Genomic DNA, 11,040 nt, shown 5'->3' with positions numbered 1-11,040 from the left:
TACTTGTTCCCTGATTTTATGTAATTGAGTTTCTCCTTCCCCAGAGAAAATTATCCATGTGCAACAAGTTGTTCTTGCTGCCAACATATACTACCTTGTTCTGCTAGGAGTTAGCTAAGGGCAATTTGACTGTCTAATACCACTTTAGCTAAGGAATTGTGGAATTAATTAAAGAAACCTCAGCTAAAATTGGAGCAGAGACAGACCTGTAGGGGGAGACCCCCAGCCAGTGCATCATCGATTACTTCAAACAGGAAGAGATATGTGCCTATATCTCAGACAGGAAGGTGTTGCCTACTCTACAATCCAACAGGAAGAAGAAAACTCTCCGTCTGATGACAGCCCAGCCAATCAGACTGTAGCTGCCCAACCAATGAGAAGCCTCCATACTTTGGACTCCTAGCCTCCTCCAGTGAACTCTTTCATTATTACAGTCTGTCCCAACTCCCTCTTTTCCCTATGAAAGCAAACTCCTCTTTCCTGTTTTCTGGATTTGCCTATGGTCTGCCATAGTTTGCATATCCTGAATTGTAATTCCTGTGGCTATTCCCAAATAAACTTGCTTTTGCTAGCGAAATAACTGGCTCTTCTATTACTAAAGTTGACAGAATCTAAGCCTGTTGTTGGGCAGCTATTGCTTTAGGGGTGGAGTCAGCTGTGTAACCTAGGGTAATGGATAGATTTCTAATCATGTGCTCATTGAATAGTACTCCAAACCAAGAAAGGAGGAAAGATCTGCCAAGGAGACAGACCCAGAGTCATGGACCCTGTTGGGCAGTTAACATTAGGTTCTTTGAAGTAGGCTTAAGGGGTTGGCCCAGAGATTGGTTTCAGATCGGTTATGAATGGATAGTGGAACAACTAGATATCCTAACGAGAATTGTCCTCCCATTCGCCAACTATCCAGACATTTATAAGCCCAGGGATGATGCCATCCTTCACAAACGAAGATGAAACCGGATGAGCACAAAGGACTCCAGCTGAAGTGGCATTGTTTATTGGTGAATTTGTGGGAATGGAGCTATTGGCATTAGTCAACCAGGGGTCAGTGATGTTTTGAGAGCATTCTGAGAGGATTCCTCCAAGCCGAAAAGTCCATTCTCTAACGTGATGGCACAGGGTAATTGGGTTTAGGGTGTTTTGGGGACAAAGATTATGAAAGTAAGGGCGTGAGTGGGGTGGTTGTAGTAGCATAATTTTAAGTTTATCGGGAGTGGTACCATCATTGCTACAGTCAGTGGGGGTGTTCAGGATGAAACGGCGTCGGGAGGGCTGTTGACAGAAGTTTCACTCTGGAGTTAACACTGAGGGGAAATGGAGTGCAATTAGCAGTGGCATTAGGGACAAATGAAAAACTGGTCACAGGATGGACTAGAGAGTTACTGCTGTTGTGTACAGATTTGAGTTTCTGGTGGCAAACCCAACCATGAGATGTTTCCCTCTGTTGCAAACAGATTCAGAAGCGCAGGTAAGAGCATTGTCTTTCCAAGAAAGAAAGGGGGGAAATAAGGTAAGAAACAATGGGGAAAAGGTATACAGGCCTGGTCTGGTCATCTTGGGAAAGCTGTCTCCTTTCGCTGTCATCTGTTTCAGTTCCTGGAAACCTTTACTTTTAGGTCATCAGTTGGTACACAGGTCCAGTCAGGGTTTGGTGCTTTCTTTAGATGTGATACGTGATCTGAGAATCTGTTTCCTGGATCTTGGCAGTACGCAGACTGGTTAACAACAGCTGGTAAGGGCCCTTCCAGCAAGGTTGGAGGGATGTCTTTCAAGATGTCTCTTCCAGGAGACAAAATCTGTAGGTTGTAAGGGATGATGCTGAAAACCTTTGTCTCCCAGGAGCATGCTGTGAAAAGATTGTTCTACTAAATCATGGTTATTTTCAGCAGAAACAATTAAGTCTTTAAAATATTCAAGTATATACTCTTTTATTAGCTGTAGATCAAAAGAAGCAGGAGCTAGTGGCGTTGAGAATCCTGTGATTATCTCAAAGTGTGAGAGTTTATGGGTTGCAAAAAGGGTAAATAAACCTAAGATTTAGAAGGACCAATGGCAGTGACTTTGGCTAGGGCGTTTGAAGAGTCTCTACAAATTTTGTCGATTGACTCTTAATGGTGCCATTCATGTGTTCGACTGGCCCTGGTGATTTTGGCTGGTAAGCACAGGGAAAGTGTTGTAGAACTGGCCAGACAGCACAGACTTGTCCAAGCACCTGGCTGGTGAAGTGAATTCCCCAGTCACCATGAAGTTCGAGGTGGGGTTCGCTGGGTAGGGATAATTTTTTTTTTTTAATGACTTTTTTTTTTTTTTTAATTTTATTTTTGGCTGTGTTGGGTCTTTGTTGCTGTGCACAGGCTTTTCTCTGGTTGCAGCGCGCGGGGGCTACTCTTCGTTGCGGTGCACAGGCTTCTCATTGAGGTGGCTTCTCTTGTTGCAGAGCTCCAACACGCGGAGCTCCAGGCACGCGGGCTTCAGTAGTTGTGGCACTTGGGCTCAGTAGTTGTGGCTCACGGGCTCTAGAGCGCAGGCTCAGTAGTTGTGGTGCATGGGCTTAGTTGCTCCGCGGCATGTGGGATCTTCCCAGACCAGGGCTTGAACCGTGTCCCCTGCATTGGCAGGCGGATTCTTAACCACTGCCCTACCAGGGAAGCCAGGGATAATCTTTTCTAATAGAATTTTAGCCACAGGAGAGGCAGTGGCCCACCTACGAGGGAAAGCTTCAGTTCAGTGAGAAAATATACAACCATTGCCAAAACATATTTATATCCATGAGATGGGGGAAGCTGTAGGAAATCTGTTGCCAAACCTCAAATGGTCTATTGGGTAATTTAAAGTTGTGGGGTGGTGTGGATAAGTTCCCCAGCATTGTATTTTGGATGCGTGTGGCAAATAAAGTGCTTTTAGTGGCTTTATTAATATTTTCCCACCAGTATTGATTCATAAAGTTTATCATTTTATCAGTAGATCAGTGATTCAATGCATATACAGTACAGTTGACTCTTGAACAACACAGGGGTAAGGGCACTGATCCCCCTGCACAGCTGAACATCTGCTTATAACTTTACAGTTGGCCCTCCTTATCCGAGATTCTGCATCAGCCAACTGCAGATCATGTAGTACTGTAGTATGTATTTATTGGAAAAAATCCACATATAAGTGGACCCTTGCTGTTCAATCCTGTGGTGTTCAAGGGTCAACTGTAGTCAGTAATGGGAATTTTAGAGTCTCTGGCAGGACTGGATCGTCATTTGTCCCAAACCAGAGCTCTTTCTTTTTATCAAACCAACAGTAATTAGATTTCCAATATTGTTTTTCCTTTTCTGTGGCCAGTTGTTGGGTATCTCTAGTCAACTTGTCTAGATTATCATTTGGGGGAACATCTTTTTGGAGCATGACAGAGGTTTGGTTGTTGGTTCCTGTGAGAGCAGCATTTTTAGTGGAGATATCAGTGAGGTGGTTCTCTTTAGCTTCCAGGGAGTCAAGTGTAGAATGCCCAGAACTTTAATAATAGCCAGAGTGGCTGGTAGAAGTATGGCATCTAATAAATCTTGAATATATGGGCCATTTTAAGTTTTATCCCCATTAGACGTAAGGAAATCTCTCTGCTTCCATAACATTCCAAAGTTATGAGCTACTCCAAAAGTGTTTCTACTGTTTGTATGAATATTTGCAGTTTTGCCCATGGCTGAACTATAGTCTTGAGTAAGAGCGTATGATTCAGCCCGTTGTGCTGAGGTAGCCAAAGGCAAAGGTGCTGCCTTGATAACTTCAGAAGAAGTTGCAATTGCATATCCAGCACAGTATTCACCGTTTTCATCTTTTAAATAAGAACCATCAGTAAACCGTGAAGAATCAACATTTGTTAAAGGGGTTTCTTGCAAGTCGTAATAGGGAGTCAAGAGATGGTCTGTCAGAGTTAGTCATGAGGAGTTTCGTCCATAGAGGAGGGAAGAAGGGTGGCAAGGTTAGGGATATTACAGTGAGCAAGAGTGATATGGGGTGCAGTCCACAGGAGCATTTCATAGGGAGTAAGATGTCTTGCTGAAAGATGTTGGATATGGTTGGAATTCAGAAGGGCTTTCAATAGCATGAGGAACAAAGATGGTCAGAGAGGAACCCATGAGTATTTCTTGGTTGGCCTTTACTAAAAGGGCAGTGGCAGGAATGGCTCAGAGGCAAGGGGGTATCCTTGTGCCACAGGGTCTAGCTGCTGACTGTGATACCCTATTGGTGATGGTGATCTCCATGTTTCTAAATAAGCACCCTGAGGGCATTTCCTTCCTTTTCATAGACTTAGAGGAAAAAGGGGAGTTGATAATTAGTGTCCAAGGGCAGAGAGATTCATTAAGCTTTCCTTCAGGGTTTTAAAACCTAGATCATCCTGATCTTCCCAAATAATAGGATCAGGCTTAGTGTTTTTCAACAAGTTATATATAGGGGCTGAACCATGAGAGAAAAATTTGAAACCCTGTTATAATAATAGCCAGCTAACCCAAGAAAGCCTCGTAATTGGCATTTAGTTTTGGGCTTTAGGAAATTCAGGATGCCATGGAGCCTTTCTGGATTTATGTGTAGTCCTTGTTCTGAAATCAGATGTCCTAAAAAGTAAACTTGAGTTTGAACAAGCTGTAGCTTGTCCTTAGAGACCCTATGTCTCCTTGAGGCTAAAAGCTTTAGCAGATGGATGCTGTCTTCCCGTGAGGCGGCCTGGGAAGGGGAGCAGAGAAGCAAATCATCCACATATTGTAATAGTTTAGAACCTCTAGGAAATTTTACATCATATAAATAAGCTTTTAGGGTTTGTGAGAAATAAGAAGGACTTTTAGTTAAACCCTGGGGCATTACTGTTCAGACGTATTGTTGTCCTTCCCAATTAAAGGCAAAGAGGTATTGATGGGCCTTATCCACAGGGATGCTAAAGAAGGCACTACACAAAGCAATCACAGTGAAAAGCTTACTTTCAGTAGCGATGGGAGCTGATAAGGTGTGAGGTTTGGGAACAACAAGGTGAAGAGGGATAACAATATTGTTTACAGTATGGAGGTCTTGGACAAATCTATCCACGGCCCTTGGGTTTCCTGGTAGGTGAAATAAGGGTATTGCAGGGACTGATACAAGGGATTATAAACCCCTGGGCTTTATAATCCTCTGTGATTGGTCTGATTCCCTGTAAGCACTCTTTATTTGTAGCGTATTGATTAATTCTGGGGAAAGGCTTTGAGGGAACAATTTGGGTGTTTTTTTTTTGGCCATCACTTTATTTTTTAATTAAGTTATAGTTGATTTACAACGTTGTATACATTTTAGGTGTATAACATAGTGATTCACAATTTTTAAAGGTTATATGCCATTTATAGTTATTATAAAATACTGGCTGTATTCCCCATGTTGTACAATATATCCTTGTAGCTTATTTTATACCTAGTACTTTGTGTGGGTGTGGGTTAGCCGGTTTGCTAAATTAACCAAGTCCATTACGAACATAGTTTCCCATCTTATTCTAATTCTCTTTGCCAAAAGAGAGAGGTCTCAGTTTAGCTCATTAATGAACATAGAGTTAAAGGCCACCCATGTGGATTCGACATCCATGGGGAGACCAGAATTTTCCTTAAAAATAATCTGCAGTCAACTATAATAGTCATGCATGGGTTCTTTTTTTTTTTTTTTTTAATTGGAGTATACTTTCTTTACAATGTTGTGTTAGTTTCTACTGTACAGCAAAATGAATCAGCCATACATATACATATATCCCCTCCCTTTTGGACTTCCTTCCCATTCAGGTCAGCACAGTGCATTAAGTAGAGTTCCCTGTGCTATACAGTATGTTCTCATTAGTTATCTATTTTATGCATAGTATCAATTGTGTGTATGTGTCAATCCCAATCTCCCAATTCCTCCCACCCCACCCTTTTTCCCCTTGGTATCCATACATTTGTTCTCTACGTCTGTGTCTCTATTTCTGCTTTGCAAATAGGATCATCTATACTATTTTTCTAGATTCCACACATACGCATTAATATACAATGTTTGTTTTTCTCTTTCTGACTTACTTCACTCTGTATAACAGTCTCTAAATCCATCCACGTCTCTACAAATGACCCAATTTTGTTCCTTTTTATGACTGAGTAATATTCCATTGTATATATGTACCACATCTCCTTTATCCTTTCCTCTGTTTTTTTTTTTTTTAATTTATATTTTTAGCTGTGTTGGGTCTTCATTGCTGCACGTGGGCTTTCTCTAGTTGTGGCGAGTGGGGGCTACTCTTCGTTGTGGTGCGTGGGCTTCTCATTGTGGTGGCTTCTCTTGTTGTGGAGCACAGGCTCTAGGTGTGCAGGCTTCAGTAGTTGTAGTGCGCGGGCTCAGTAGTTGTGGCTTTCGGGCTCTAGAGTGCATGCTCAGTAGTTGTGGCACATGGGTTTAGCTGCTCTGTGGCATGTGGGATCTTCCTGGACCAGGGATTGAACCCGTGTCCCCTGCCTTGGCAAGTGGATCCTTAACCACTGCGCCACCAGGGAAGTCCCTCCATTCCTCTGTTGATAGACATTTAGAGATAAACCCATGCACCTATGGTCACCTAATCTATGACAAAGGAGGCAAGAATATACAATGGAGAAAAGACAGCCTCTTCAATAAGTGGTGCTGGGAAAACTGGACAGCTTCATGTGAAAGAATGAAATTAGAACACTCCATAATACCATACACAAAAATAAACTCAAAATGGATTAAAGACCTGAATATAAGGCCAGATACTATAAAACTCTTAGAGGAAAACATAGGCAGAACACTCTTTGACATAAATTGCAGCAAGATCTTTTTTGACCCACCTCCTAGGGTAATGAAAATAAAAACAAACAAATGGGACCTCATAGGGTTTTTAAATGCAGGCCTGAATTTTTTTCCAATCAACAGCTTTCAGGAAAGCTCTAGGGATTGCTAAGTGGAGTCCCTTAGCAATTGCCTGAGCCTGATCACAAAATAGGGCAGGGGGTTAATCTCCCATTTGTTATTCTAGAGATTTTTCAAGACGTGACCAATTAGCAGTTTTCATCCAATGTTGGGTTCCACCTTTGCCAAAAAGCATGTGGACTAGTTGATGTTAAGTCTGAGAAACCAGGTTGAAAAGTCTGGACAATTATATTAAATTCCTCAGTGAATTTATGAGGCGCTTCAGTAACTTTAGGAAAACCTTTGACTATGGTTTGTAGTTCAGTCTTAGTTCAGGGAACATAGGATATTAGGAGCTTAGCATTAGGATCCTAGGAGGGTTTGATTTTTAAAGGTGTAGGTTTTAATGGGTTGAGATGAGGAGGAAGTAGGGAGAGGTTCAGAGAACAAGGGAAGTTCAATGATAGGGTTGAAATGAAAAAGAGGAGGGTACAAAGAGGAAAGAACAGGCACAGTAGGGAAAGGAGAAGTTAGCGCAGGAAGTGAAAGGGGAGAAGAGGCCTCTGATGCTTTTTTACATTCTTTTAATTGTTTATTTGCCTCAATCATAAGTAGTATTTTGTAAAGAGGCAGGTTTAGAGTCCTGATGGCACTTGGAAGCCTTGAGGTACCATTTAAAATAGGCATCCCATTCACTTTGTTGTGCTTTAGAGCCATGGTCTTCTGTTTTAGTTCTGAGAAAAACAGGTTTGGGGAGGTCAAAAGTTCCCCGCAATGGCCACTTAAGTTCTAAACGATCTTTGGTTAGGCTAGTCCATTTAGTTAAAAATGAGCATGAGGGTCAAGATGGCGTACTAGGAGGACGTGGAATTCGTGTCTCCTCACAACTAGGGCATCTACGAGGCACTGGTGGGGGACCACGGACACCTAAGGGGACGGGAGGAACCCCCAGGGACCGAGTAGGACGTGGGACATGGGGGGAGTGAGGGGGGAGGAGAAGTGGAGGCGGGACGGGACTAGCGCCCCTGAGGGGCAGCTGGGGGAGGGAAAGAGATCCCACACCCGAAGGGGGAAATTGGGGAACCATTGGGAGGGCAGAGGATCAAAGGGGAGTGTGGCCAGGTTTCCCCTGCCTACGTGGACCCCCAGGAACCTGTTGAGATCCCGGGCCTGATCCTCTGCCCACCTAGGCCCCCTCCAGCACCACTGGTCCTGAGGGAGTGGGAGGGGGGAAGGGGGAGCAAAAGTAAAGGCCAGACCTCTGGGACCGGCACCCCTGAGGGGTGGCTGGGGGAGGGGAGGAGTTCCTACACCCAGTGGGACCCACCCACGGTTAGGGGTCCAGCGGCGACAGAGGAGAACCTGGGGGAGACTGCGGGGGAGGAGCACAAAGGAATGGAAGGGAACAGGGCCAGTGTGTTCCCTGTCTACTTAGGCACCGGGTAGCCTGTTGGCCTCCGGGTCCTAACCCTCTGCCCTCGGAGCCTCCCTCCTGCTGTGCAGAACCCAAGCCCCGCCTCTACACCACCAGGGCCTTTGCTCTACACTCGGAGACCCCCTCTGAGACCCCCTCCAACCAGCTGGGCCTAAATCCCACCCACACACCCTCACCCAGGGCCCTACCTCCAAACTCCGGAACTCCACACTCCAGAGGCCCTCCTTTCCACGTGCTGCATTTCCCCTTCCACGCAGGTCCTAAGCAGAGGCCCCCTGCACCCCATGCTTGAATGTCACCCCCCCACCCACCTAGGTCCCGCCCCACCCTAAGCCCCAGCCCTGCCTAAGTTCCACCCCCATAGCCAAGGCTTTTTTTTTTTTCTTTTCTTTTTTCCTCTTTTAGATTGGGGTTCTGTTTTACCTTGTTGATTCATTGTTGTTGATTCTTTTATATTTTTATTTTTCCTAATCTTTTATTTTTCTAATTTTATTTTATTCTTTATATTTTGTTAGCGATCTCTCCTTTTGCCTTGTTGCCCCCATCCCCCCCTTTTTTTTCTTTTTTCTGATGTGGTTTTATTTTACCTTGTTGCAGTTGTTTCAATTACAGTTTTATTTTTCCTAATATATTTTTTATCTTTCTAATTTTATCTTGTTTTTTATTCTTTGATATTGTACTGCTTTTTTTCTTTTAATTAATTAATTTATTTTTGGCTACATTGCGTCTTCGTTGCTGCGCGCGGGCTTTCTCTAGTTGCAGTGAGGGGGGGCTGCTCTTTGTTGCGGTGTGCGGGCTTCTCATTGCGGTGGCTTCTCTTGTTACGGAGCACGGGCTGTAGGCATGCGGGCTTCAGTAGTTGCAGCACACAGGCACAGTAATTGTGGCTTGCGGGCTCTAGAGTGCAGGCTCAGTAGTTGTGGCACACGGACTTAGTTGCTCCGCGGCATGTGGGATCTTCCCGGACCAGGGCTCAAACCCGTGCCCCCTGCATTGGCAGGCAGATTCTTTACCACTGTGCCACCAGGGAAGCCCCTCTTTCTTTCTTCCTTTTTTTTTTTTTTTTAACAGCTCCACGAAGCTTGCGGCATCTTGGTTCCCAGGCTGGAGGTCGGGACTGAGCTCCTGTGGTGGGAGCTCCAAGTCCAAAACGCTGGACTAACAGAGAACCTCAGACCCCAGAGAATATCGATCAGAGTGAGGCCTCCCGGAGGTCCTTATCTCAGTACAAAGACACAGTGCTATCCAACTGCCTGCAAACTCCAGTGCTGGACGTCTCAGGCCAAACAACCAGTAAGAGAGGAATACAGCACCACCCATCAGGAAAAAAAAAAAAAGAAATGACAAAAAAAATATGTTACAGACGAAGGAGCAAGGTAAAAACCTACAAGACCAAATAAATGAAAACGAAATAGGCAATCTACCTGAAAAAGAATTCAGAGTAATGATAGTAAAGATGATCCAAAATTTCGGAAACAGAATGGAGAAAATACAAGAAACATTTAACAAGGATCTAGAAGAACTAAAGAGCAAACAAACAGTGATGAACAACACAATTACTGGAATTAAAAATACTCTAGAAGGAATCAATAACAGAATAACTGAGGCAGAAGAACGGATAAGTGAGCTGGAAGAAAAGATGGTGGAAATAACTGCCAGGGAGCATAATAAAGAAAAAAGAATGAAAAGAATTGAAGACAGTCTCAGAGACCTCTGGGACAACATTAAACACACCAACATTCGAATTATAGGGGTCCCAGAAGAAGAAGAGAAAAAGAAAGGGTCTGAGAAAATATTTGAAGAGATTATAGTTGAAAACTTCCCTAACATGGGAAAGGAAATAGTCAATCAAGTCCAGGAAACACAGAGAGTACCACACAGGTTAAACCCAAAGAGAAACATGCCGAGGCACATATTAATCAAACTATCAAAAATTAAATACAAAGAAAAAATATTAAAACCAGCAAGGGAAAAGCAACAAATAACATACAAGGGAATCCCCATAAGGTTAACAGCTGATCTTTCAGCAGAAATTCTGCAAGCCAGAAGGGAGTGGCAGGACATATTTAAAGTGATCAAAGGGAAGAACCTACAACCAAGATTATCCAGCAAGGATCTCATTAAGATTCAATGGAGAAATTAAAACCTTTACAGATAAGCAAAAGTTAAGAGAATTCAGCACCACCAAAGCAGCTTTACAACAAATGCTAAAGGAACTTCTCTAGGCAGGAAACACAAGAGAAGGAAAAGACCTACAAAACCAAACCCAACACAATTAAGAAAATAGTAATAAGAACATACATATTGATAATTATCTTAAATGTAGATGGATTAAATGCTCCAACCAAAAGACATAGACTGGCTGAATGGATACAAAAACAAGACCCGTACATATGCTGTCTACAAGAGACCCACTTCAGACCTACGGACACATACAGACTGAAAGTGAGGGGATGGAAATAGATATTCCATGCAAATGGAAATCAAAAGAAAGCTGGAGTAGCAATTCTCATATCAGACAAAATAGACTTTAAAATAAAGACTATTACAAGAGACAAAGAAGGACACTACATAATGATCAAGGGAGCATTCCAAGAAGAAGATATAATAATTTAAATATTTATGCACCCAACATAGGAGCACCTCAGTACATAAGACAAATGCTAACAGCCGTAAAAGGGGAAATTGACAGTAACACAATAATAGTAGGGGACTTT

This window comes from Eubalaena glacialis, chromosome 5 (genome assembly GCF_028564815.1).
Source record: "Eubalaena glacialis isolate mEubGla1 chromosome 5, mEubGla1.1.hap2.+ XY, whole genome shotgun sequence".
Classification (NCBI taxonomy): Eukaryota; Metazoa; Chordata; class Mammalia; order Artiodactyla; family Balaenidae; genus Eubalaena; species Eubalaena glacialis.
Note: the sequence above shows the minus strand (reverse complement) of the source record.